Source organism: Miniopterus natalensis, chromosome 17 (genome assembly GCF_054644295.1).
Source record: "Miniopterus natalensis isolate mMinNat1 chromosome 17, mMinNat1.hap1, whole genome shotgun sequence".
Lineage (NCBI taxonomy): Eukaryota > Metazoa > Chordata > Mammalia > Chiroptera > Miniopteridae > Miniopterus > Miniopterus natalensis.
In genome coordinates, this window is record NC_142097.1 from 10,479,082 (window position 1) to 10,485,081 (window position 6,000).

The following is a 6,000-nucleotide window of genomic DNA, read 5'->3' on the forward strand; positions in this document are numbered from 1 at the left end:
CTAAAAATTAAAGTAGGAAAGAGGAGCAGAGGGGTCCTGGGTCACAGAACCCTGGCTGTCCCAGTACTGAAACATAGGGGTGTGCCCGGAGGGAGAAGTGGAGTTGGGGAGGAGAGAGCCAGGATGGAGAAGGACCCTTCCGGAGACAGGGCCCTCAGGCGCTGCAGGCTGCAGGGAGCAGATATTGAGGCCCTTGGTGAGTTGTCTGGGCTCCCATTTTAAATGCGCGCAGTGGCCATCTCTTCCTGCCAGTCCTGGGGAGCCCCCTCTTCCCTTGCTGCGAGTCCTGGTACTGAGCCCTCCAGCCCGAGTTTACCGCCTATAGCATCTGCTTCATTGCCACCCACACCCTGCTCAGCATCCAGATTTGGGGAACCATAGGTCACCCGCTATGGAAAGTCAGCACTGAGCCTCCTCTTTCCCCCTCTGCCCATTTGTTCATTCACCCCTTCGTGAGGTCTGCTGGGTGCCAAGAGGAATGAGAGTCCGGCCCCTTACAGACACGAGATTTTAATGCTCTGAGGGGAGGGGCAAGGGCAGAGGGAGCTCCACACCCAAGTATCCTCCAGAACTCAGACAACACCCTAGGGCCCCAGTTCCGTTCCAGGGAAGTTGCTAACGACCCTCTAGGATGTAGGGAGAGAGATCTTGTTCTCCTGACCCAAACTTCGCCCACAGGAGATCTAACTCAGGTTTTGGCTGTGCTGCTAGTGATGATAATAAGAATGAAAACAGGCTGTGCTCAGCACTTAGGATATGTCAGGCACTGTTTTTCACTCATTTTCTCACTTAACCTTGACAATAACTCTCTGAGATGAGCATTAAGCCCACTTTCCAGATGTGAGGAGGGTGAACTCAGGTCTGATAGTGGCCTTCAGGCCTTTTCTGCTGTACTATGGGTCTTTAACCCCGTAACATCCTTCCTGAGACCTCCAGCATCTTTCCTTTTCAGGATCCACACACACTCACCCTACCAGCCTCCTTAGTGTTCACCAGCTGCCCAGGCTTCCCCTGATCTCAAAAGCACTCTCCCTGACTCTTATTTATTTATTTATTTACTTACTTACTTATTTATTACTTTTCATCCTCACCCAAGGATATTTTTTCTGTTGATTTTCAGAGAGTGGAAGGGAGAGAGAAACATGGATGTGAGACAGACACATCGATTTGTTGCCTCCCGCTTGAGCCCCGACCGGGGCTGGGGATTGAGCCTGCAACTGAGGTATGTGCCCTTGGCTGGAATAGAACCCAGGACCCTTCAGTCTGCGGGAGATGTTCTAACACTGAGCAAACCCACTAGGGCTCCTTGGCAGGTTTTAGCCTGGCACTTGGGGTCCCCAGAGCTGTCCCTGAAGGTCACTTCCTCTTCCAGTTTGTAGGACTCACAATCCTGGGGCTCTTTCTTCTGCTTCTCCCACTGGCAGGGCTCTGTCCTGGGCTGTTTTCTTCCCACTGTGCCCTCTCACTGGGTGGAAGTCACCACAGGCACTTTGCCGCATTGGGCCACACCCGAGATTATGACTTCAGTGTCTCCAGCCCAGAAATCTTTGTGGACTCCAGACCCATTTCCATCATCCTTCTGGACCCTGGTCAGGCGCACTGCTGTCTCCCCCCTGCCCCATCCCCTCCTCTCTCTCTGCATATTCAGCAGCCACCGGGGCCGCTCCATTCCTCTGTTAAGTCCTGCCCAAGTGACTTTCCCTGTCTGGCCCCCAGCTTCACAGTTTCTCACTGAGACCAACCCAGCAGCCTCCTGACCGAACTCCCTGCCTCTCAGTAACCCACTCCTGACCCATTACCCATCCCAAGGCCAGGCCATTGCTTAGCTTACGGATCTGACTTCGCCACTACCCTGCCTGCAAACTTTCCATGAGCCTCATGGTCTGTAGTCACTCTTTAAGTTTGTTGTTCCGGGGCCCATCAGTAAAATGTTTTTGGGTGTGTGTTCCCCAATATGTACTCAACTCTCCTAATAATTCTGTACAAGTTGTGGTGTCCAGCCTTCAAAAGGGTTCATGACTGTTCTCACCCCCTGGTATTCACACACTTGTGTAGTTTCCTGCCACACTATATAGGCTGACTGTACAACCACTAGGAAATTATGGAGATTATGGAGAGTTACTTCTGAGGCTAGATCATAAATTGCAGCTTCCATCTTGTCTCTTGAATCACTGTCTCTGGGGGAAGTCACCTGCCATGTTGTGCTAACACTCAAGCAGCCCTGTGGAGAGGCCCCTGGGGTGAGGAGCTGAGGCCTCCTGCCAATAGCCAGCATTCACTTGCCAGCCATGTGAGTATCACCTTGGAGCTGGTCCTCCAGCCTCGGTCAAATCTTCAAACGACATCCTGACTACAGCCTCATGAGAGACTCTGAATCAAAAACAACTGGCTAAGCTGCACCCAGCTTCCTGACCCTCAGAAACTGAGTGAGATGATAAATAGCCCTTGTTTTAAGTTGCTAAGTTTTGGAGCAATCATTTTGCAGTAATAGATTGCTAATACACATGGACCACTGTATACACGTCCATCATGTACTTTATAAATATATTTCCAAGTAGAAATCTAAAGAAAAGGAATAAAAAATATAAATAAGTTTCTAATGTTTTCTTGCCACACTAATAGATGATCTTGTGATCCCCTGGGGTGCATGTCCCCTACTTTGGAGACCTCTGTGGTTTTGAACGACATTGAAAACATGTCACCCTGAGAGTCAAGGCCCATTTCAGGGTGGCCCAAGCTACCTCTCTGGCCATTTCTCTTCTGCTACTGTTTCCTCTCCCCAGGGTCATTTGCTAATTCCCACTGGTAAAATTCGACCTGTTCTTCCAGGTCGACATTACAGATCCCTCTAGGGAGCCTTTCTCAGTTGCCCTGGAGGTGGGGGTCCCAGGTTTGGAGCTCAGCCTGTGTGAATAACTCTCCACACATGCTCCACAACCTACAGGGAATGTACTCAGAGGGGACAGGGTCACTTTGTGTGAAGTGTGGTAGGAAGAGTCCTCAGAGTGGCCCCCAAGATTCCACACTGTCACCTGGAACTGGCTAATATGATGAGGGATCACCCTCCCAGTTTTGTTACATGTAGTTAATTTTATATATGATTACATATACAGTGGGCCCTTGGATAACGTTTCACTCCATGTCATTGTGTTGTAACATTGATGAGATGCTACAAAAGTAGAAACTGAACTCTTGTTTATATCCATTAGCCTGTGGTAAAATTGGTTTCATTACACATCATTTCATTAAGTCACAGAACCTATCGATGACATGAGGACTTACTGTGTAGACACAGTTGGCCTTAAGACAGGAAGGTTATTTAGGTGGGTCTATTCTAACCACAGGAGCCCCTTTCAAAGTAATTGAAGCATCAGAAAGATTCCAGTCACGGTTGCTGACTTTGAAGGTGGAGGAGCCTCGTGATAGGAATGCAGAGGCCCGTAGGAGCACAGGGTGGCCCCTGGCTGACAGCTAGCAAGAAAACGGGGACCTCTGGGACGGTGAATGGACAATACAGTGTGCAGATGATGTTTTGTGGAACTGTACACCTGAAACCTGAATAATTTTGTTGACCAGTGTCACTCCCATAAATTCAACAAAAAGGAAAAATAAAGATTGAGAAACACTTGGAAAAAAAGGAAAGAAAGTGAGGATCGCAATCCTACAGCTGCAGCGACTGGATTCTGCCAACAACCTGAGTGGGCTTGGGAACAGATCCCCTTCTTTGTCTCCAGAAGGGAATACAGCCCAGTGAGCACCTGACCGTGGCTCTGTGAGACCAGGAACAGAGCCCGGTCAGACTTCTGCCCCACAAAACTATGAGCTAATGAATGGGTGTTGTTTTAAGGCACTAAGTTTGTGGTATGTTGTAATTCATACAAGGAAAAGCATACAAGAGGCTTTGGTCCCTGGAGACCTTGCATAATTCAAGGCATATATTCTTAAAGGGATAAATGTAAAGGGCAGATGAGTTCTCAGAGTGCATAGATCTACCGCCACCGTGGCATAGTTTTGTTTTTAGCAACTTTTTAGTTTCTGAGGATTATCTCTAGTATTTTAAAGAGGGCTTGCTTGTAAATCTGATCTGATGTTCCAGGTCATTTGTCTGGCTTTCTTCACAGTGTTTTACTACGTCTGACTCCCATTCTCAAGTTAGTCTTTGGGGGGTGTTTTTCAGCACTGGTCCGAGAACTGCTCCCTAATTCCTGGGTTTGGTGGCTATGGTTCAAGGACTGCTTTCTGTGCACATGTACAGCTTTCTGCACTTTTACAAACTGAACACAGTCGTGCAACCAGAGTCTAGATCAAGATGGCCATTTCCATAACCCCAGAACCCCCTGTGCTCCCCTCCAGTCACTACTGCTGGGGTAACCACTATTCTGATCCAAATGGTGTGGGTTTATTTGCCTGAATAAACCAGACTGTAACTGACAACATCAGAGAACACTCAAGTAACAGCCCAACAGCGACTAAAACGATTGGCCACAGTGCCTGCGCATGCAAACAACAGGGAGCTTTTCAGGACACAGGCAAACAAGGGTGCAGCCGAGGCTTCCACACCTCGTGCGAGGGACATATTCTTGAGTGTCTCATAATGTCAAACTCTCCTAACTCAAGCCTAGTGTTTTCACGAAATAACTGCAACAGGATTTGCATGACTTCACATTTGGGGCCTAAAGTGAGACTTATGAGTGTCTTCGTTATTAGTGACTTCTAATTTAGCATACTTCAAATGCACACGCTCCTCTCTGAACATTGCCTTCTCTGACGCCGCCATGGAACCGTGGGGGGCTGCGTTTTAGCATCTCTGGGACCTCAGGGCCCAGCCATAGTGACTGCATAAGATCCTGGAATCAGGCGGCCCCAATTCTGGTTCCCCCTTTGCCGCGTCCTTGCAGTGTGAACCTCGGTAAGCTCTTACCTTGCAGGGCCTGAGATTCCTCACTGGCGGATGTGCTCTGGGGTAATGAGAGGAGTTAATGAACAAAGAGCCCCAGGCACACAGCGGGAGTCAAAGGAGGTTTGCTGGCACCAGTATCTGGAGAGGTGGGGAAAGCCTGCTCTCTCCTCTCCTCATGCCTTGTCCCCCGAGCTGCTGGGGAACTTTACTCCCCAGGAGACTGAAGCCAGTCAGCTGGGGAGTCCGGAGGTTGAGCCCCTAAGGAAGCTGGGGCCTAGGCTCAGATGCTAGGGTCACAGGCCCAGGTTGGGCAAGAGCAAAGAATGAATGGGTTTCTCTGATCCTGGTCAGGATATTTGGAGACACCCACAATTCTGAGAATTCAGAGGCAGGAAGTGACAGGGGCAAGGGGCAGAAGGGAACCGTGGAATTGCAGCCTGGCCCTCTAGGCTCCCCTCCCAAACCGAGCAATGAGTGAGGTGACCAGCATGTAGAGGTGAAGGGGACAGATCTGGACACTCCTGCTCCCTGGGAAGGAAAGCAGAGGCAACCCATCCCCCGCTTCCACCCCCACACATCCCCTGAGTTCCAAATCCATTTCCACCTCTGTTTAAGTCCAAAGTCCCTGGCACTGGAGATGCCAGGTTCGGCACGTTAGGAACACACAGACAAGCAGACAGGCATAAGCACAGGTCTCAAGGCCCTTGTATGGACCCTGCCCCTTCCTCTCCCATTGCCTGGGGGCTGTCTGCACACCCCAGTTCTCCAGGCTTCTGCTTCCTTCTTAGCCTGGGATCTGCACAGCATTGAGGGATCCAGGAGTCACCCTCGAGATCATCAGCAAGTAAAAGGGGAAGAAAGGCCGGGTAACTGACTGGGGGTGGGTTGGGGAGGGTTGGGGGGGACCAGCTGTCAGGAGGGGAGGGGCTGGGTGGGAAAACTTCAGAGGATGGATTTTGGGGGACAGGCCTGGGAGGGATTAAGAGAAAGAAGGAAGGTCTCTGTGTAGCCACCGGTCACTTTTAAAGGGAAAGGACCCACACCCCAACTCTGTTTGGTCCCAATCTCAACCCTAACTTCAGCCTTGACCTAGTCCCAGG